Here is a 23,020-nt window from a genome sequence, read left to right as displayed (position 1 = left end):
TGTGATAAATAAAAATGAAATAATTATTTAAAATGCAGTTTGATAGAATATTTCAAACACCCAATGTATGGGTGAAAATTAAGAAAAAGGGTATCTGATAGAGTGGAAATAACCACTAATCTAGAACGTAGAGAAGTTTGCAAAAACATTAAAGCACTGGCTTGACATTGCATAAGTCAGATTTTACAGAAATACCCAGGAAATTGGAAGATAAATTTCATTCTTTGCCTTCAATTATTAAAAAAAAATGATAAGCCTTCTATTAAATTACTGAATCAAAAAGAATATTTATACCTCTTTTAAAAAGCAAGGTTATAGTAGTTTGTACTTGTTCATAGTTCAGTTTCAATGAACTACCTCTTAACATTTATAAAATTGTTGACATATACTGTCACAACCTGAACTTCTGGTTAACTTGTATTTAAGTGTGAGAAGTTAACTTCTTCCTAACTAGACTAGAAATCTCTTGAGGGCAAGAAGAACTACTCTGTATCCCCTACAACATATTCAGAGATGTATGAGGATAAAAATTCCCTAATGACTTAAATTATAATAATAAAATCCTCTATATCAAAAAAAATTGGTACTACTTTTTTAGTGATATTATGTTTAGCAACAGCAGGGTTCAAGACCTGTTTCAAAGGCTGTTCCCACGACTGAGAATGTGAATCTTTTTATCTTCTCTCCAGTGAGATTCCATGGCTGAACACTTGTGAAAAATAACAAATATACTACTGAATGAGGTTTCTGAATGCCATCCACAAAATACAGTTTCAAAAGAACCCTCCTCCTAATAGAGGAATCCTTTATAGGATCTTGCAACTTGAAGTCCTGGGTCGTGGAGATCTAATAAAACACATAGACTGTTACCGCGGCTTCTGGGTAAACATGCTACCTCGTTTTAAAAGCAAAAGTAGGGGCGCCTGGGTGGCGCAGTCGGTTAAGCGTCCGACTTCAGCCAGGTCACAATCTCGCGGTCCGTGAGTTCGAGCCCCGCGTCAGGCTCTGGGCTGACGGCTCGGAGCCTGGAGCCTGTTTCCGATTCTGTGTCTCCCTCTCTCTCTGCCCCTCCCCCGTTCATGCTCTGTCTCTCTCTGTCCCAAAAATAAATAAAAAACGTTGAAAAAAAAATTAAAAAAAAAAAAAAGCAAAAGTAAACCTTGGGTGCCTGGCTGTCTCAGTCTGAGCATCAGACTCTTGGTTTCAGCTTGGGTCATATCTCAGGGTTAGTGGGATCCAGCCCCACCTGTAGGGCTCCACGCTGACAATAGGGAGCCTGCTTGGGAATCTCTCTCTCCCTCTCTCTGACTCTCCCCTGCTAGCTCTCTCTCTCTCAAATAAACAAACATTAAAACATCTTTTTTAATTTAAAAAAAAAAAAGTGAATCTGAATCTGATCACCTTAAGCAAAGATTGCTTAAGGCATGAATTTAGGATTGTCAACTAATCCTTCAGCAAGGAACATTAGAGTTGTGTCAGGAAGGAATCACTGAAGCAGGAAGTAGAACGAGTTGGGGGAAACATTCTAAACTGGGGGATGACAGTAGTCTTCACATTTGCCACACACACCTCTTCCGCTTGGTACTAAAAAGCCCCAAAGGGCAAACCCCTGGTAGTGGAAGCAGCGTGGAAATAAAAGCACCTACAGCCAGACAGGGCTTCCCCCCACCATCCCCCAAAAAAGAGGTCATATCATCTGCCAAGCAAACTGCTCACCTCCGGGATCCAGAAAACTAGGCCTGGCAATGGAGGCCAGCGCCCCAACAACAGCAGCAGCAATAACAAAAAACACTAATTGCAAACACTTGGTGCCTACTATATACTGGCACCGTTTCTAACAACTTTACATATTATTTTATCTTCACAAGAGCCGGAAGAGGTTAAATATTATTCTGACTACCTCTTTTAACACATGAGGAAACTGAGACCCAGAGAGAGAAAATACGTTGCCTTGCCTCACTCAGCTAATATGCGGTGGAGACGACATTTAAGCCCCAACCCAAGTAGTATGGCTCAACCCTGCGATGCTCAGGCGGTGCCCACGGTGCCCTAGGAGCACCCATCGCTCTGCAACCCAGTTTCCCGAGAGTAACCTCAGGGGCGTCGCGATCCCCTAGGAAGGTACTCACACTGCCAGCACCGTTTCCCAGCCTCAAGTCTGGTATTGGCGCAGTCAGCCACCTCGCACCCTCAACTGGGCCCACCTCTTCACCTGCACAAGTTGCCAGACCTGCCAGATCCGCGAGCAGCACCACGATGTTTTCTTTTTCAAATTCAAACAATGGCGGCCAAGCCACCGCAGTGCACGCTGGGAGTGGGCGGGGCTTCCGGAACGGCGCCTAGGATCGCAGAGGCTCCAGCCGTGGGCTTCCCACTAGGTCCCGGAAGGAGCTTTCAAATCTGGGGCGGATCTCTGATCGCCCGCAAGTGATGGGCTATGGGGCCGGTGGGTGGTCTGCGTGCGGGGGATCGGAGCTTCCCGCAAAGCCCGCCGTGCCGCGAGGGATGGGACGCTGCCTGGTGGTTGCGGCGGGTACCACCTCCGTTGGCACGGACGCCAATCTCGGATACCGTCGTGGAGACAAGACAGCGAAGGCCTGGAGGTGAGGCCGCTGCCACCACACTTAGCCCCGCGACTCCCCCAGGGACGGGCCGAGGAATGGGGGCTAGCCTCCGCCCGGTCCGGTCCCTGCGGGCGGGAGCAGACCTACTTGTCCCGAGAGTCGCTTAGAACTAGCGCTGCCCGGGGGCGCCTGGGTGGCGCAGTCGGTTAAGCGTCCGACTTCAGCCAGGTCACGATCTCGCGGTCCGTGAGTTCGAGCCCCGCGTCAGGCTCTGGGCTGATGGCTCGGAGCCTGGAGCCTGTTTCCGATTCTGTGTCTCCCTCTCTCTCTGCCCCTCCCCCGTTCATGCTCTGTCTCTCTCTGTCCCAAAAATAAATAAAAAATATTGAAAAAAAAAAAAAAAAAAAAAAAAAAAAAGAACTAGCGCTGCCCGCACCCGAAGGGCCACTTCCCTTGCTGCGTGACCCCATATGTCATCCCCAGCCGCCCTCGTGGATGAAATGAGTTTTTCCCAGAGTAGACTCGTATAAGCATTTTCTTTCTTTCTCTCTCTCTTTCTTTTTCTTTCTTCCTCTTTCTTTCTTCCTTCCTTCCTTTTTTTCTTTCTCATTCTGAGAGTATAAAGCACCTACCGCTGCGAGGCGCTGTGCTTTGACAGTCTAAATTCCATGCATAGGCAAGGTCTTTGCCCAAAATGTTCAGAGCCAGTACAGCCTCCTCTGCCTCTTTTAAAGTGATCCTCTTCTTCCGAGTGTGGTGCTGTAATAGTCATGTCAAGCATTTATTACTGAGGCCGTCTCTCCCTGGTGTACTTGATTTTAAAGAAAAATGTAACTGCTAAGGTTAATTAAGCGTTTACCTTGTGCTGGTGCTAAGCTTATAAAATGGATCATCTTACCGATCCTGAGAACAACCTTTTGAGGTAAATAACATTATCATCCCCATTTTATAGATTCTGAGGAAGCTGACTTCATATAGTTAAGTAATTTGCCAAAAAGCATATGGTTATTAATGGGGGAGCTGGGATTTAAACGCAGCTGAATGAGGGGCGCCTGGGTAGCTCAGTCGGTTGAAACTTCGACTTCAGCTCAGGTCATGATCTCACTGCTCCTGAGCTCAAGCCTGGCGTGGGGCTCTGTGCTGACCGCTCAGATCCTGGAGCCTGCTTCAGATTCTGTGTGTGTCTCTCTCTGACCCTCCTCTGCTCACGGTCTCTCTTTCTCCCTCTCAAAAATAAATAAACATTTTTTAAAAATGTTTAAGAAAATCATATTTATATTTTTTAGTAAACAGATGCAAAAGAATATACAAAATACACTAACTTTTGTGTAAGAAAGGAAAAATGAAACTCTACATAGATATATACCACACACACACATTTTTTTCTTGTTTTTTAAGAGATAAACTCAAAAACTAAATAAGAAAATTAGCTGAAAATGGTCACCTATAGTGGGAATGTTATGCAAGGATTAGTGATGGCAGTTTGATTTCTCTGAATAACCTTTTGTTTTTTTAAATATAGTTTTGCCCTTTCAAAACATTAAGTCTAAAACAGTGGAAATAAAAGCAAGCCCTAAAACTTAATACCAAAAAGACCTGAACATACCTGTGTATCAAAATGCCAGCACAACCATACAGAGTTCATTCAATCACTTGAGTACAGTACTCCATGAACTGGGGTTAGGAGTTCTGGAATACAGCGTAAGAGCAAAAAGTACAAAGAAATCAATAACTTCACTTAGTAAGTTTGATGTTGAAAAGGGTATTGGTATAGTAGTTTTGAAACTACTATGCATGCATTATTGGGAAAAGCAAACAAGTGAATATATACTCATGTTGTTTGGAACCAAGTTTCTCACTGTGGGAGAAGGGAGATAACAAATATGGAATGATAGAAGCTAAGGAAGAATCCCAGAGTGTTGGATTTGAATCGGCATTAGTAGAATAAAGTTGTGATTTCTTTTTTTTTTTTTTTTTTTAATCTCAGTTGGTCCATTGACAGGGCTTAGAGGCATAGAAACTCTGACACCCCAGTAACAATGAGCACACTAGCACCAAGCCACCCAAGTGGTTTCTAAATACCATTCTCATCCCTAAAACGAATCAGTGCTCCTTGGAGAGAAGGCTGATTCTCATCCGGAGCAAGGAATTACAAAGCAAACCTGGAACACTCTTGTCAGAAAGCAAAGAAGTCCTTAGAGATTCACAGAGTCATTTCAAAGGATACTGGACCTAGCTTAAAGGAGCCTCTGTTGACCATACTTGAAACAATTTGAACATCAAAAAGAATAATGATGGCGAGAGATTGAAACAGATTTCATTTTTTTAACGTTCTTTCCATGAGAGACAGAAGGAGAAATGGAATAAACATGAAAAGTTCTTTACACAAGAATGTCAATTAATGAATACAAATGAAGCAGGAAATGGGAAATCTCCATTTTGCAACTCCCAGTGTAAAAATTGATAGGAGTAAGCCTTATGAATACATGCTAAAACAATGGATAAAAGATGCTAAAATCTTTGGCTGAAAGGTTGTTGGGGAACAGGACATTAACACTATCTCAAAGAATGTCCTAGAGAGTAATTCATAATTAGAAGGGAAAGGGGAATTTTACAATGTACAGGTTTATTTATTGGACATACCTTAACCAAATGAGGAAACTTTAGCATCACCAATGATGGAGTGATCTATCACCTAATGATACCTGTGCCAGAAATGTTTAAGTCTAATTATGAGGAAACAAAACAAAATGAAAAGAATATAGAACACTTTACAAGACAGCAGGCCTAGGTTCTTCAAAAAGCGTCAGGGAAAAAATGTCAGTGTCAGGGAAAAAGAAAAAAACAAGGTAAAGGAGTGCTTTAGTCAGGAGACAAAACTTACAAATGAAATTCATAAATCTTGATTGGTTCACAGATTTTTTTATCTTTATTTAATTTATTTTTTTAATTTACATCCAAGTTAGTTAGCATATAGTACAACAATGATTTCAGGAGTAGATTCCTTAATGCCCCTTACCCATTTAGCCCGTCCCCCACCCCTCACAACCCCTCCAGTAACCCTCTGTTTTCCATATTTAAGAGTCTCTTATGTTTTGTCCCCCTCCCTGTTTTTATATGATTTTTGCTTCCCTTCCCTTATGTTCATCTGTTTTGTCTCTTAAAGTCCTCATATGAGTGAAGTCATATGATTTTTGTCTTTCTCTGACCAGTTTCGCTTAACATAATACCCTCCAGTTCCATCCACATAGCTGCAAATGGCAAGATTTCATTCTTTTTGATTGCCGAGTAATACTCCATTGTGTGTGTGTGTGTGTGTGTGTGTGTGTGTGTGTGTGTGTGTGTGTGTATAGATATAGATATATATACCACATCTTCTTTATCCATTCATCCATTGATAGATGTTTGGGCTCTTTCCATACTTTAGCTATTGTCGATAGCACTAATATAAACATGGGGGTGCATGTGTCCCTTCGAAACAGCACACCTGTATCCCTTGGATAAATGCCGAGTAGTGCAATTGCTGGGTCGTAGGGTAGTTCTATTTTTATTTTTTGTGGAACCTCCATACTGTTTTCCAGAGTGGCTGCACCAGTTTGCATTCCCACCAGCAGTGCGAAAGAGATCCTCTTTCTCTGAATCTTCGCCAACATCTGTTGTTGCCTGAGTTGTTAATGTTAGCCCTTCTGACAGGTCACAGATTTTTTTTTTGAAGAAGTAACTACATGGGAATGCAAGCTGGTGCAGCCACTCTGGAAAACAGTATGGAGGTTCCTCAAAAAACTAAAAATAGAACTACCCTACGACCCAGCAATTACACTACTAGGCATTTATTCAAGGGATATAGGTGTGCTGTTTCGAAGGGACACGTGCACTCCCATGTTTATAGCAGCACTATCGACAATAGCCAAAGTATGGAAAGAGCCCAAATTTCCATCGATGGATGAATGGATAAAGAAGATGTGGTATATACATACAATGGAGTATTACTTGGCAATCAAAAAGAATGAAATCTTGCCATTTGCAGCTATGTGGATGGAACTGGAGGGTATTATGCTAGGTGAAATTAGAGAAAGACAAAAATCATATGACTTCACTCATATGAGGACTTTAAGAGACAAAACAGATGAACATAAGGGAAGGGAAACAAAAATAATATGAAAATAGGGAGGGGGACAAAACAGAAGAGATTCATAAATATGGAGAACAAACTGAGGGTTACTGGAGGGGTTGTGGGAGCAGGGATGGGCTAAGTGGGTAAGGGGCATTAAGGAATCTACTCCTGAAATCATTGTTTCACTATATGCTAACTAATTTGGAAGTAAATTTTAAAAAATAAAATTTAAAAAAAAGAGAGGAAGAAGTAACTACAAAGAAACATTTTGTGGATAATGGAGAAATTTAAATATGGACTATATATTAGATGATACTGAATCAGTATGAGATTTTTTTGCATGTGATAATTCATGACTTTGTAGAAGACTGGAGAAGATACTTGCTTTGGTATTCAGCAACTTACCTTCAAAAGATTTGGCAAAAAATGAAACAAAACCAAAACAGAACGTGAGAGGGAATGGAAGAATAGAGAGAATGGGGAAAATAGGACAAAAAAAAGCAAATGTGGTAAAAAGTTAGTAATTGGTGGATCGAGGTGAAAGGTATCATCATGTACATTGTGCCATGATTTCTATTTTTAAAAATAACTCTGAGGTTTTCTAAAAGAAAAAGGAAAAAATTTCTAATTCTTTACCAGGCCTCGCAAGTATCACCGTCCAGCCAACCTCACTCTCTTCTTCTCTGTGCAGTAAGGGAATCTGCTCTGGGCACCTTAAACACACCAGGTTCTCTCTAGTATATATGAACCTTTGCATAGTTTGATCCCTCTATCCGATTTCTCTCCTCCCCATCGTTGTGTGGCTCAGGGCTCTTCCTCTAGATTTCTCTGTAATGGTGTGTTCTTAGAGAAGACTTCCTGTCCACCTTATCTCAGTGGGCCCTCTTTTTTATTTGCATATTTGTCTGGGTTTTGTTGTTCCCCCGCTTCCTCAAATATAAACTCTATGAGTACAAAGAACTGTTTCTACTGGTCTCAGATATATCCTCAATGACAATGTAAATCCATGGTGATCAAATAAATATTTGTTGAACAGTGAATGAAGGCTGATGTGGCTGAGTTGAAGACCCTGGGGAGGGATAGCCAGAAGCAAGTTTGCTGGGAACGGGCCAAGGCTTGATCCCACAAGACGCAGTCAACAAAGTACTGATTTGGGTCCTTATTCTAAAAGCGATGAGAAGCAAGCAGACCGTTCTTGGCATGAGCACAATCCAATCTGATTTGCCTCTGTGTTTTGAAAAGGTTAATCTCCTGGAGCGGCAAATAGAGACAGCTAAAGAAGAGCCACTGAACCAGTTAGGAGACTATTGCAGCCATCCCAGCAAGAGATGATAACGTGGACTTGGGACGTGGCAGAGCTGATACAGAAAACTGGAAGATTTCAGAGGTATTTTTTCCTGTATTTGCCATTTTGGCACCAGCCACTGCGTTTTCCCGTAAAAACAGAGCCAACTTAACTGGGAAATGCTTCAGATTTAGTCCCAAGTCCAAATAATTCCATCCGTCCCCTTGAAGTGATCATTAGCATAAGAGGGAATTGTTAAGTTACATCAAGCTGATCTCCTTCCCCCGTCACAGCCTCTGCTGGTAAGAGCTACCAATCATAGCTAACTTTCCATGTGCCAGATAGTATTCTGAGCACTTTTATACTCAATCTTAACAATAACTGGGTGAGGTATTTTGTTGTTGTTACTATCCCCATTTAACAGGAGAGAAAACTGGGGCATGGAGCTATTAAAGAATAGTAAAGTTATCGTAGAAGTTAACTTAAAGGTGTTAAGTTTAATTCAGGTACTATTTGTAAAGTACTTATAAAAGCGCCTGGCGTGTGTGAAATAGTCGCTTTTTAAATATACATCAACAGTCAACGGTGGGGTGGGAATTGGAATCTGGGTAGTCTGGCAGTTAACCACTGTATTCTACTGCTTCTCAAAGCTTAGATCAACACCCCTGTAATTCTATGAAAAGAAGACCGAGTGGGGCGCCTGGGTGGCTCAGTCGGTTAAGCGTCCGACTTCAGCTCAGGTCACGATCTCGCGGTCCGCGAGTTCGGGCCCCGCGTCAGGCTCTGGGCTGATGGCTCAGAGCCTGGAGCCTGCTTCCGATTCTGTGTCTCCCTCTCTCTCTGCCCCTCCCCCGTTCATGCTGTGTCTCTCTCTGTCTCAAAAATAAATAAACGTTAAAAAAAAATTTTTTTTAATAAAAAAAAAAAGAAGACCGAGTGCCTAGCTTCTGTGCAAAGCCACCTCCAAAAATAGGACTAACATAGTTTTTCAATCCAGAAACTGAGTATGTATTGATTACAGAGGTTTGAATGACAGGTTTAACCAAAATTTGTCAAGCACATGCTATGCAGCAAATGTTGCTACCCTCAAGGAGCCTTCCGTCTAAAGCAAGGCCTTATCAGTCTGAGATTTCAAGAAAGATTTAATCTTTAATTTCTTAAGTCACCCAGTGTGTGAATGCATTAATTTCTCTCCTGTGCATCTAGTATGGTACTACTTTTGTACCATCTGATAAAATAGTCACAAAAATAACTTTTTATGCCCTGTGGTTTACGTGGGGAACCTCGTGCACAATTTCAAAACAATATGACAAACGATATGATAGACGTGTACAAAAAGTAGTAAGAGCAGAGCGAATACAGCTTTGGAGTAACAGCTCTGAAGTCAGACAGATTTGAGTTTCAATAGAAGCTCTGTTATTTACAGGAAGTGACCTCAGGAAGACGATTTCACTTCTTCAAGTCTCAAAGTTGTGAGGATTAAAATAGTGTCTGTGAGTTATTTAGTACAATAGGTCTCATAATGGTAGTTATTTTTATTAAGCCTGCTTCTTCTTAAGTCACTAGAATATGAGCTCATGGGTATATGTCTTGGTCCACTATAGCCCTGACATCTATGACCGTGCCTTGCATGAAACAGCCACTCAAATATTTTTTGATTTAATAAATGTCATCTACCAGGGAAGATTTCTTTTTCTTTTTTTAACAGATTTTTTTTTTTTAAGTTTATTTAGTTCAGACAGAGACAGTGCATACAAGCAGGAGAGGAGGAGAGAGAGGATTCCAAGCAGACTCAGTGCTATCAGCACAGAGCACAGCATGGGGCTTGAACCCATGAATCGTGAGGTCATGACCTGAGCCAAAATCAAGGGTAGGATGCTTAACCAACTGAACCACCCAGGTGCCCCAACAGGGGAAGATTTCTTCAAGTGCCATGTAGGCTAGAATGAATGAATGGGATTTGTAGTGAACCGCAGAGGGAAGCCATTTTAGGCAATGAAAACATGAGGCAATGAGAACAAAGACACGAGCACACAAAAGTTTCCAAAAACTGTGAACACGTAGTTCAGTAGGACTGTGAGCATCACTAACATGAATAACAATAGGAGGTGAAAAAACTCGTCTGGGCCTCGATCCTAAAGGGCCCTGTGTGATATGTTAAAGAGACGCAGAATTATATTCTGTGAGCCATAGGAGGTTGTAGAGACATGGAGGGAAAAATGGAGGAAGAGAAGCAACAGGAAGGGCCAGGTCTATAACATCTCAGTCTTTCTTACAGTGTGGGAGTCCAGAGATGAAGGATCGGGACATAGAAGTTTACTATGTACAGGTGCAGAGGTAACCAGTAGAGAAAGAAAGAATAACCATAAGACTCTTGAGCCAAATGTTTGTCATCGTAGGAAGTGAATAGTTAATATCTATAATTATTACAAGAAGAAATAACATTGGGAGCATACATATCTTTGATATACATCAAAGATTTTGGTAATTACCAAAAGAAGTAAAAACAAATTTTAAGAGTGGCTGCCTCTGGGAAGCAGGACTGGAGTCGTGGAGCGAGGGAGGGCATTATAAATTCTTTAAATTTATAATAAACATTTTTTAAGGTCATATGTCAGAGGAAAGATGCATTCCTTTCTTAAGCACTTATTGTGTGTCAAGCTATATGGCCCCATCACCTCCTTAGTGAACGAGGCTCCCCACTTCTGAGCCTGCAGAGACTGTGCAGTTGGCCGTCTTTCCAGAACACACTGGACTAGTACTCATCTGAGAGTTTCTGCACTTTCTGTTCCCTCTATCTGTTCTTTCCAAAGGTCTTGGCATGACTAACTCCTTCTCATTATTCAGCGCTCATCTCAAACATACCTTCCCCAATGAGGCTATCTTGCCCACCCTACCTGAAGCTGCTCCCTTCACCGCACCCCCAACCAGTTACTTTCTACCACAGTGGCCTATTTCACTTTCTTTGTAGCACTTACAATAACTGAAATTACCTTATCTGTTGATGCTATGTCTTCCCCACCACAGTGTAAGCTTATGAGACAGGGATCTCATCCATCTTATTCACCACTATATCCCTAGTACCTCCAACAGTGCCTGGTAAATAGTAGCTGCTCAATAAATACTTGTTCAGTGAATGAATTCTAGCAGGTGTTCTATGCACCTCTAATGTCCTGTAATGTCCCTGAAGACAATGATGGTGTAGCTTTTACTTTTTCTTTTTCTTTTTTCAGTATCCCTAGTACTCAGGCACAGGGCCTGGTTCAAAATATGAGCTATTATAAGTTTTCATTAGGTATTCAATAAAAGTTTATTATTTGAATGTATACATGAATTAATGTTGTGTACATTCTTATATGCCATCTCATTAGTCTTAAGACGCTACTATTTGCTAATAAAAATATATACACATTTAACCAGGAATGGGTTTCCCACTGTCTAGACCCTTCCAAGTGCCAAAGCTGGGGCTTCTGCTTCTATTTCATCTTCAGTATCCTCTGGTGGTAAAGCAACTCACAGTGTTTTGAAAAGTGTGTCCTATTGGCAAGGGTGAAATCCGCAGAGAGCAACAGTTCAAGTGGGAGCCTAGCAAAATCTTAGGGCACAGGTGGGCATCCTTCACTTGGGTGACCCAAGAAGCCAAGTGCAAAGGCCTGCCAGTGATCACAACAGGACTTAAGGCTCCTCTACACAGAGTGGCATACTCAGTCAAATGGTGGGGGTGGTCTGTAGTCACCAGCCAGCAACCATCTCTTCACATGAGCTCTCTCTTTTTAACTCTGTCCTTTTTTGGAAGTCAGTCAATTGGATATTAACTGTTTCCTTCTCTTTGTATCCCTAATCTAACAATCTCAGTTGTCTACAAGTCGATGCGGATAGATCTAACTACATGGAAGTGTGTGGCAAGAAAGAAAAGCTCAGCACTAACATTTCAAGACCTTTTGTTTCTGCTTATAACATAGCGAATAAGAAAAACCACAGCATTCCATTGCCAAAATGGAATTACTTAAAACCAAAATGGCACTATTTATAGATCATATCTTGCATTGTTTTGAAAATAGCACACGGCAGTGCTAGTGGACCTCACATACATATTCAACAATAATTATAGGCTTTCTGGTGCATTTATCTATGCCAAAAAGTTTTGTTTTGATGAGCTATTTCAAGATTCTAGTTTCCTCAGAAGGAGAAAGTAGGATCATGCCAATATGATCTTTTTATTATAGAAAATATTGTACTTTTCAGATTTCAATTGCTAGGGAAAATAATGATGGTATGAATAGTGTGACTATTTTTGGTTAAGGGAAGCCATTACATTACCGTAATTAATTGATAAATAATGAGACCAATTTCAATAAATCCCTTAGAAAATACAATCTTTGATATACATCAACAAGGCCTTAGTGATATTGGGAGGAAGGAGAGGGAGGCAAGAAGGAAAATGAGAAGGAAGAAGAAAAATGCATACTTATGTAATTTTTGTTTTCAGTTATCTAAAGGAATATTTCTGAGCCTTTGGTCACAGAGGTATAGAATATTAGGGACATAAGGGGCCCAATGATCTGGTTCAAATTTTTCATTTTATATGGGGGGAAAAAAACAACGTTCTGAAAAATTAAGTGACACACCCAAGCATTCATCATTAGTAAATGGCAGAGCCAGAATATGAATACACAGCACAAATAGCCAATCTTTTAAAATAGATACGCAAGAAAAAATACCAAGTTATAAATAATTAGTATAGTATGGTCTCATATTAGCAATTTCAAGACTAGCACACATTTTCTTAAAATACATGAATAAGCTCATCTTTCACAATCAGAAAATTAGCATTGTTTCCTTTTTATTTCCAGAACTCCTGTTACTCCATTTCTCCCAGAATTTTACCCTAATATAAATTTACCCTAATGAAGGGTTTGTGTTCAAAAGGCTTCTATTAATACCGTATCGTGTCTCTCAAACAAAAATTCTTACACAGATTTTATTTTTTTTATTCCCTCTAAGTTAAAAACACACTTCTATAGTTTTTTGTTTTTTGTTTTTTAATGTTTATTTATTTTTGAGACAGAGAGAGACAGAGCATGAACGGGGGAGGGTCAGAGAGAGAGGGAGACACAGAATCCGAAACAGGCTCCAGGCTCTGAGCTGTCAGCACAGAGCCCGACGCGGGGCTCGAACTCACGGACCGTGAGATCATGACCTGAGCCAAAGTCGGCCGCTTAACCGACTGAGCCACCCAGGCGCCCCACACACTTCTATAGTTAACATGATTATTATTATTATCATCATCATCATTATTCAAGTAGTTAAAACAATATAAATACATTAAATATTTTTGGTAGTTACTAAACAACTAAGTAGAATTTTTCAGAAATATACCTCTTATAAGGATTAATGGGGATTTATTTTTCCATTAGTTCATGTGCTCATGGAAGAATATTATATCTAGAATGGAAAAGAGTACCACTTTATTGCTGTTTTTCATTTTTATATATGTAAGCATATAATTGCCTTGTACACAAAAATAATGTAGGAGTAGAAAGACTTTATGACAACATCACCAAATTCTTTAAACTTCTTTCAAATTACATGCCAAATACAAGAGTGACTCATTATCTGAGATTATTTTTAAAGACTTATCACCTAACAGTTCAATTAGGTCCTCTTTTAATTTTGTTGAAAGCTGTAAATTAGCTCTCTCTCTCTCTTTCTCAAAACTAAATAAACATCAAAAATTTTTTAATTATGTAAACCTTAAAAAAAAGTTTTATTATACAGACGTTAGAGTCTCAAACTTTTTTTTTTTTAATGTTTATTTTTTAGAGAGACAGAGCGTGAGTGGGGAAGGGGAAGACAGAGAGGGAGACACAGAATCCAAAGCAGGCTCCAGGCTCTGGGCTGTCAGTACAGAGCCTGATGCGGAGTTCAAACTCACAAACCGGGAGATCATGACCTGAGTTGAAGTCAGACGCTTAACAGAGTGAGCCTCTAGAATCTCAAACTCTTAAACTACACCAAAAAGGCTTTATCAAAAATGAACGAGTGACTATTAATTGCATCTTTTACTCTTTTACTCGGCACCACTCATTTAAACCAATATACTCAGTAAAAATGGAAATATTTCAATGTCTGTGCAAATGCAAAATTTTTTGTAAAATTTCTTTCATCATATGTTGGAAATATATTTATGTCAAAATCTTTAAGGTTTCATTTACTGAATGTATGGAAAAATGTCATATAACATAATTGACAAAGCCAGTCCTCACTGTCAGTCTTATCAGTTTGTACGAACATTGTAAGATTTATTTTGTCAGAAAAAGTCTGATTTTATTTTTCAATTTAAATAACTGTCTTAACGTCTGTTTTAAGGAATAGTATCAAAAACACTGAGAAGTAAGTTATAGAATCTGTGTTGTATATTTCCAAAAGCAATCAATATTAAAATGATACAGATCTAATATAATTAATTTTACATTAGTTAATTGAAACAAAGTAGTACATTTTTTATTCATCTGCAGTTTTGGCAATGTAGTATCCGGCTAAAACTAGAAGTTACTGATGAAGCAAGAGTAGGGGAATAGGTGTGATATTCTTTAGGAAACGTACAGATGTATAATTTGAACTCTGATATTAAATTTTTTAATATAATACAAAGCATGCTTAAAACTCAGAGATAGTCATTAATTGCATTAGACATCACAACCAAACTTTTTTGTGTTTAATAGAAGATAAAGGTATATGCTAATTAGGGTAATTAAAGCTAGCTGCTGTAAAACAACAGCTCCAACTGGTTTATTCCTCATTCATTTCATACATAGCCCCGTTGCGAGTAGGGTGACTGTGCTGGGCAACTGCCTTGAAAATACTGGCTTGGTTCCTCTCAGTTGGTAATCTGCAGTATTGACCTCTGCAGACCTATCTGAAGGCAAAGAGACCGCTTGAATAAGGGTGCCAGAAGGATTTATAACTAGGCCTGCAAGTCGTGTACATTCCTGCTGCTCATATTCCTTTGGAAGGAACCCAGTCTAACTGCAGGGGAGAATGAGAAATGCGGTTTTCCTACACACTGAGATTCCTACACACTCGGGAAGAGGAAACCCAGTTGATGAGCAGATAGCCAATGTCTGTCACATAGCTAATAACTAATTGGTCCGGCAGCTGGCAAATTCAGGTGTTGTTATGGGGAGATGGTAAAAAAATAATTCAGAGGATGAAATAAAATAGGAATTGAGTATAATCAGAATAAATATCTCATGATCCGGTTTGATAAAATAGGTTTCACTACTTTATTGGCTGATATATAACTAATCTGAGAGAAACCTTGTAAAAATTTTATCTGTGAGTGCTACCCAATGTCTCTTTTAAAAATTGGTATTTCTAAAAAACATTTGTTACACTAAGAAATAATCAGCATTGCTACCACTACTGTTCAGGCTATTTGGTGATGCTTTTCTTTCCAGCTAATGACAAGTGCTAAGGTGGGCTTTTTTTTTAAGCTCTTTGATTTGCTGTCATAGAACTCTCTCCCAAGAGCATTCTTTGATAGAGTCCAAAAAGAGCCAGAGGCACAGTCATTTCACTGTCCATTCTAATTTAATTCAGAATATCCCAACACTACTGGCCAAAATACTCTGGTTCCAAAGCAACGCTTAACTCTTAATAGAAATCCGTAGAAGAAAGACAAGCATCAGGTAGGTTTCTATGTGTTTTGATTAATTGTTCAAGGAGGCTTCCCCAAAACCAGTCATTTGAATTGTTCTTTTGTTGGGCAACCAGGAGATGTTAACTCCTTGGAACAATGCACCATAAAGTAGGAGATTAAACTACAGTGAAGGGAGAAGTGCGAATGCAGAATGTTTGGTCAAGAAAAAGGAAAGAGTATGTTGAAGTAAGAAAAATAGGTAGGGCGTTATAGTCAAATAGATGGGTGGATTCCAAGCTCTGTCAGTTTGAAGTTTGTGACATTAGGCAAGGTCAACACACCTTTCTGAATCTGATGCTTCTTAAATGCCAGCTTCTCTCTGTGCCAGCCTGGCAGACAAAAACACCCATTAAATAGTAGTTATTATTACAATCTAACAGGAGAGACCAGTGTTGGAAAATAATAGGAGAGTGACATAACCCCACCTAACGAATATGATCTCTTCCACTCCTAAGGGAGAGAATCCTCATTGGATTTTATACACTCTCGTATTTATTTAGTAGGTTGTATAAACTCTTCTGGGATGACAGGACCTGTGCTTTAACTCATTCCATAAACCCCTCCGCCCTAAGAACCATGCTGTGAAAAGAGAGAAGGACTTGGAACCAAATCAAAAGTCTTCAGCCTTCTATAATACAGGCACACACCCCCCCCCCCCCTTTTTCAGAAGTTCATGTTTTTCACTTCACTTTTACAAAAGATCTATATTACCACTGTTTTCACTAACCAAAAGAAATCCAGAAGCGGCTGAGTGGCTCAGTCAGATAAGTGACCAACCCTTGATTTCTGCTCAGGTCATGATCTCGGGGTTCAGGAGTTCAAGCCCTCAGTCTGACTCTGTGCCCCTTCCCTCTCCCCCACATCCTCGTGCTCTCTCTCACTCTCTCTCAAAATAAATAAATAAACTTAAAAAGAAAAGAAAAGAAATCCAAAGAGGATTTTTGCTGTCATGAGAAAAAGCGAAAATAGTGTTCAGCTGTTTCACAGTTAAGCCCTTACAGAAGCAGCACGAGCCCCGGCAACTAGAGTGGCGCCACCAAGCGCCTTCTTCAGGAACTGCACTCAGCATCTCATCGGCCGTAGCTTTGAACTGTTTGGGAGCATCTGTGCTTCATCTAGATTTATTCTGTACATTTGACAGCTATATCCTAAGGTATCAGAAAAGCCTAAGAGAGGTTATTTCTGGGGTCTGGGCACACTCAAAAAATTTTCCATATAAATTAATGGTAATTGTTTCTATGCTTTATGCCATTTGGCTCTCAGAAGATTTCATAGGAACGCTACTTTCAGATAGCAGGGGAAACCTGTATGTAGTTCGTATTAAATGTTTGATGAGGACATAAACAAATATGGGAATGATGGGAATGAGTAAGAAAAGCTGGCTATCCAAAAAGAACTTATAAAATAACACGTGACATAGGGCCCAACCCACAGAAGTCCTTCAAAATTCTCATGAATTCTGAGTTGAAAGAAATATATTAGTAGAGTGCCTAAAATATGTTTTAATTCTGAACTTGATTAACAATAATTCTGAGTCACAGTTGGGATATATAATTTGTAGAACAGTTAAAAAACAAACCAAAAACCTTTCAAATGAGTGGATATTTAAGGGAAATTTGTGGGAGTGTTTGGGATGTAATCGGAAATGAGTGGTTTTCTTTCATCTTTCCTGATTGCTCATTGTGGGGCAATAAGTAACTAGGCACATAAGTACCAAACAGATAATTTGGTACAAAAAGAAACATCTATATTCAATGACTATAAATTTAGCATTTGTAACCATTTCTTGCCAAGACATCCTCACATTATTCAGCATGGGGCTCAGTTATTGACTGTGCCAGTCAAACAGCCAAGAGTATCAAGTTCCTTTGCTAAAAATATTTCAACCCAAATCATCCTGGCAGACAATAATACCAGAACAAAAGTCCTTTGTCCAACAAAGTGACCAGATTTTAGAAGACTGAATAGAGGCAGAAAAGACAAAGCGTGGTTGCATTGCCTTGGGCAAGTTACTAATCGAGCCTCAGTCTTTTCATCATTAAAACACTATTTTTAATACAAGTTCATAATCTGCACTCTGCAATTCCTAAGTAGGGTTAAAAAAAAAAAAAAAAAAAGGCAAAAACTCTCTGGAACCCGCAAGTATTTTTGTCAGCTTGGCACCAGGACTGTTTGGCAGCAGAGGTGGCCATGGACAGACTTGAAGCCTCCGGTATGTCTCAGCACTCATATTCATCACACACACCCTCTGCTGTTTGCTGACGCTCTGTGACTTAGGGATTCATTTTACTGTGAACGTTCCCCAAAGCATTAAAGATACAGGTTAACAGTGAGAAGAAGAAAAGGAAGCCATCAGGCTTTATCAATAGCTCAGAAAATGGAAGATTGATGATGGTGTGTCTGTGAGAGACATGTTACTGAAGACTGTGCTGCGGAAACCACCACCTCTGACTTAAAGAAACAGAAAGGCGAGTTGTTGAAATTGTGTGATGACAGTCAACACCAGGAACTAGTGAAAAATAGAAACACACAGCCCAGGGCCAAAAATGAAGATCTCGCGTGTGTGTTGATTGAATGGATCCAACAACAAAGAAGTAAAGCCACGCCACTGGCTGGCTTGTTGGTTGTGAAACAAGCTAGAATGTGCCATGGAGAACTAAACCTTGAAAAGTGAGGATGAATATTCAGAAGGCTGGCTGCAGAAATTTAAAAAGTGTCACGGTATCAAGCATCCTAAAATATGTGAAAAAGCTCCTACTGATTATGAAACCCTTGAAAATTGCATTGGTGGGTTCGCTAAGGTGACATCTGATGAAAACCTTAGCCCTGAACAAATGCACAATGCTGATGAAACAGCTCTGTACTGGCACTGTGTTTCTAGAAAAACCTGAACAATGGCTCACAAAAGGGCACCAGCAGATTTCAAAGATGCCAAGCAAAAGTTGACTGTTGGGTGTGCTAATGCTGCAGGCACACACGAGACAAAATTGGCAGGGACCGGAAAAAGCCTGTATCCAAAATATTTACAGGCTGTGTGCAGTCTACCTGTGCATTATTATGCAAACAGGAAAGCATCGGTAACAAGAGAAATCTTTTCTGATTGGTTCAGTAAGTACAAGCTCCCAGCAAGCAAGCTGGACTGCAAGACAATTGCAAAATTTTATTGTTCTTAGACAACCATTCGGCACTTCCCCTTCCTGAAATTCTTGTGAAAAGTAATGTTTTTGGCATTTACTATCCTCCCCCCCCCCCAACATGACATCCAAAATACAGCCTTGTGACCAAGGAACCCTATGCTCTAGGAAGAGCTATCACTTTTTTTTTTCACCAGCACATTTGCTTCAGTTAACAAATGCCCGAAAATTCAATACTTTAAAAAAAAAATTTAGTCTTAAAGATGCCATCGACGCGTTGCTAATGCTTGGAATGATGTTGATAAGTCAACATTAACTAATGCTTGGCACAGGCTTTGGGCTCCAATGGTGTTTGAAAATGACCTGGCCAGTGAAGATTTTCAAGGATTCAGAGATTATGATGAGAAGATGTTATCAAAACTCATTGCTTATGCCAAAAGTTTATCAGCCAGAAGTGTAAATAAGTTGGAGGAAGCCGACATGGAAGAAATGCTGTACATTGAAAATGATGTATCTGTTGTGTGTTCTTTCAGTGATGGGAAATTGCTGAGATGGTAAGTACAGGTCAGTGTGAAGACCGTAGTAATAATGATGATGACGTGAGTGTGGGCGAAAAAAGCCTGAAAATGTGTGATTGATTCATTGCTAGCCTTGAACAATGTGCATTTATCAGTGAGCAAGAGATCATGGCCGTTTATTCAATTAAAGAGAAACTGCTTAGACGGAAACCTATGTTAAGGAGACCAGTGAGAGTGGGGAAAGTCTTTAGAAAGGCCCTGTGTGGTTAATGCCTCTTCATCACTTGAGAATCCCATTCCTGGCTCCTCATCAAACGTCCAGCTCCAGCCTGGTTTCATAGGTAAGGATACCACCAGTGTAACCTCTTCTCCAAGATTCTCAAACAACTAGAAGTGATAAATATTTATTGTATGTGTTATCGGTTAGTTTTCATAAATATAAATTTAAAATATTATTTAAAAATATTTTTAAAATTTTTTAGTGTTTATTTATTTTTGAGAGAGAGAGAGCGAGAGAGAGAGAGAGAGAGAATGAGCAGGGGAGGGGCAGAGAAAGAGGAAGAAGCAGGCTCCAGGTTCTGAGCTGTCAGCACGGAGCCCGACGCGGGACTCGAACCCACAAATCGTGAGATCATGACCTGAGCTGAAGTTGGACGCTTAACCAACTGATCCACCCAGGCACCCCTAAAAAATATTTATCATAAGCAACAAAAGAAATAAGAAGCTTACGTACTTATGGCCTATATTTATCCCGCCATTCCATTTACCAATAAATTTATTTACCAACAAATTTCATTTGCCAATGGATTTATTTATCTAAATAAATTGTAACATTATTTATGGTCTTTATTCCATTTAGTGTGAATTTTCATACATCTCTCTGCAGAAATAATGAGTTTTGTAACCATTTGGAATATTACAAAATTAATAGTATATGTACCATATTCCCAATTTCTTTATAAGTTCCAAAAAGTTTCATTTCCAAAATACATCTGGTCCCCAGGGTTATGGATAAGAGATTGTGGACCTGTAATATTTACCTTCAAGTTTGTTGTGAAGACCCAATAAGATAATTAATGTAAAATGCCTGGCACAGAGTAAATGCTCATTAAATATAATTGCTATCATTACTATTCCATTCCCCTACTCTTAAAAGGAAAATGTAGGACAAGGTCTTTTTGAAGTTAATAAATTGACCTTGCACAGTAATAATAAGCATTCTTCAGATTTTATCAGCTTAAGAGATCCTTTGGCAACATGCTGCTGATAGGTACTAGAGTATCTCTTAAATCTTCATCCAAAAGATTGAAGCATTCCCAAATTGGAGGATAGAAAATGTTATGCTACAACAAGTTACACTGGTTTTATAAAATACATACACCTCTAATTAGCCTTTGCATTTTTCGACAAAGAGACATAATTGGTTATCTGTCTGCTAACCATTTCCTCAGTTCCCTCTGCCATTAGCACCCCATAAACAATATTTTAATCTTCCTTGTGAGTAAGGATTTATTCCTAATCCTCTGTGTATATCCTCAGCTGCTATCATAAAACCTTGAAGATAGCTGAGTGAATAAAATTGGCATTTTGTTTTACAAATAAAACTATTATTAGCCTGATGAATGTCAGTTGACCCCCTATAGGTTGGTCTCCTTTTTTTGGGTTTCTTTGTAGTGTCTACAAGATTTATTGCTTTTCTTTCATTATAAAAGGCATATGACAACTATGCAGACTATATGGAAAGTATTACTTATAAAGAAGAAAATAAACTCACCTTTATCTTACAACCTGTGATAATCACTCTTAACATTTGTTTACTCTCTGCTATCTATTGTCCTAAACTGTAAACCCTATGAGGGTGGAAACTATGTGCATTCATTCCTGTTCTCTACTCTGCTCAGCATCCCACAGTAGCAGGCATATAACAGATACAAAGAAAATACTCACATACTCAAGGATCAAACTAAATTCACAGGGGACTTTTGACCGTGTTATTTCTAATTAACACTGTATTGGGAGCATTTTCCCATATCTGTCCTATTTGATCTAACCAAATCTGATTTCCTATACTGCACTCAGCTTATCCTCTTTATTTCTAGAACTTGCTACTTCCAGGCCCTGGGTAACATTATCCTGCAGCCTCTCTGCCACACCAGCCTTCCTTTCCCTGTTGTCTTCACTGCTTCCCCATCAGAACTGCCCCTCTTTTCCCATTGGCTCATGACCCAGCTCTCTACTGGCTGCTCTTATAAGGAATAGTTGATCCTCACCATCGTGTGAACCCATATATACCCTGACTGACCATTGGTTCCCATTTTCCACAGAGCGCTGCTTTGGGATTGGGGTGAGCGAAATCGGGAAAGGCATGCAATGCAAGGGACAGAGAGTCTCAGTGGGGAGGCAAACAGTAGCAGCTCCATCTTGTAGGGATGAGAACGGTGGGCTCTCTGTTGTCCGTATTATCCAGGCTCCTGTGATCAGTCCCTGAAACAGGTGTGAACTGAGAAATGCCTGGAGTCACTGTTCTGCGCTGGAAATCTCAGCCAGGCACATGATTAAAGGTCTGCCCCACTGATATATGTCACCAGAAGACACCTTACTTTGTACTGTGAACCAGACCCTAGGAACTAGATGCATGTAATTGAATTTATGGACCCTATTCCTATGTTATTTCAGGGTTTTTCTGTAACTTTTACAAAATTCTAATGAAAGATAATATTCTTCTTCCTCTCCCAAATAATACTCCTCACAGTGACTGTTAATTTCCTTATCTAGAGATAATTTTTTTAAACGTTTATTTATTTTTGAGAGAGAGACAGAGCATGAGTGGGGGAGGGCCAGAGAGAGAGATACAGAATCCAAAGCAGGCTCCAGGCTCTGAGCTGTCAGCACAGAACCTAACACGGGGCTCGAACCCACGAGCCCTGAGATCATGACCTAAGCCGAAATCGGATGCTTAACCAACTGAACCACCCCGGCACCCCTATATAAGGATAATTTTTTAAAATATCATCTATGCTTAGTTTTCTAAAATGTTACCATCAAATGTCTAGGTGTGATCTGAGGTTTTTTTGTTTTTCTGTTCATTCTAAGTGGCATTTATGGACCCTTTCATTGGGAGTTTCCTGTCTTTCATTGACAATGAGATATTTTATTCTTTTTTTTTTTCTTTACTATTTTCTCTCCTCCATTCCCTTTAGTCTGTCCTTCTGGAACTCCTCTTTGATTTTCTTCAAATGTTTGATGATTCTTCGTTGTGTCATGTTTGCATTTTCAATTACCTATTAGCCTGCCCATATGTCTGAGCGCCTTTTTTTGCTTCTTATGGTTCTAGGGGAGAGGTAGGACATACTACCTGACTGAGTAGATCATTAGCAACTTCTGTAGGCATTGGAACTCCCATTTTCTTTTGGGGGTACAATGCCCCTTGGGTACTTCCCTGCTGGTAAGGCCCAAGTAGTCCTTTTCATTGGAATTGTCTTTGCTATTTGCTGCATAGCACAGCTGGAAGAAGGAACCTGACTGTACCTACTGCCGTAATGTTAACCCAAATCATACTAAATGTTGGATTGGGACTGCCTCCTGTTCCCCATATCCACTTTCCCCAAGCTGAAGCCTCTCTCACAGTTTACAGGTGCCGTCTTCACTAATACTGGACAGTGGTTCCCTCCCTCCATGTCATCCCAGTTCTGCTTTCTGTCTT

At 39.8% G+C, this 23,020-nt stretch overlaps 2 protein-coding genes across 5 annotated transcripts in view; one reads left to right on the top strand and one right to left on the bottom strand.

Moving 5' to 3' along the window:
• Positions 1 to 2,306, bottom strand: part of KIF20B (kinesin family member 20B) — a 74,744-nt gene extending 72,438 nt beyond the window's left edge. For 2 of the 3 annotated variants that reach the window (XM_058697126.1, XM_058697128.1), the window contains exon 1: positions 2,213 to 2,306. The gene's annotated coding sequence lies outside the window, so the exon portion shown is untranslated. Of the gene's footprint in view, positions 1 to 2,129 lie in introns of all 3 variants that reach the window. The other variant, XM_058697127.1, reaches the window with a different exon arrangement.
• Positions 2,307 to 2,426: 120 nt separating this feature from the next.
• The window catches only part of PANK1 (pantothenate kinase 1), a 102,930-nt gene continuing 82,336 nt past the window's right edge, over positions 2,427 to 23,020 (top strand). For both annotated transcript variants that reach the window (XM_058697132.1, XM_058697131.1), the window contains exons 1-2: positions 2,427 to 2,603; positions 7,921 to 8,065. The gene's annotated coding sequence lies outside the window, so the exon portion shown is untranslated. The remainder of the gene's footprint in view (positions 2,604 to 7,920; positions 8,066 to 23,020) is intronic.

Source organism: Neofelis nebulosa, chromosome 13, assembly GCF_028018385.1.
Source record: "Neofelis nebulosa isolate mNeoNeb1 chromosome 13, mNeoNeb1.pri, whole genome shotgun sequence".
Taxonomy (NCBI): Eukaryota; Metazoa; Chordata; class Mammalia; order Carnivora; family Felidae; genus Neofelis; species Neofelis nebulosa.
This window is presented reverse-complemented; position numbering and strand designations above follow the sequence as displayed.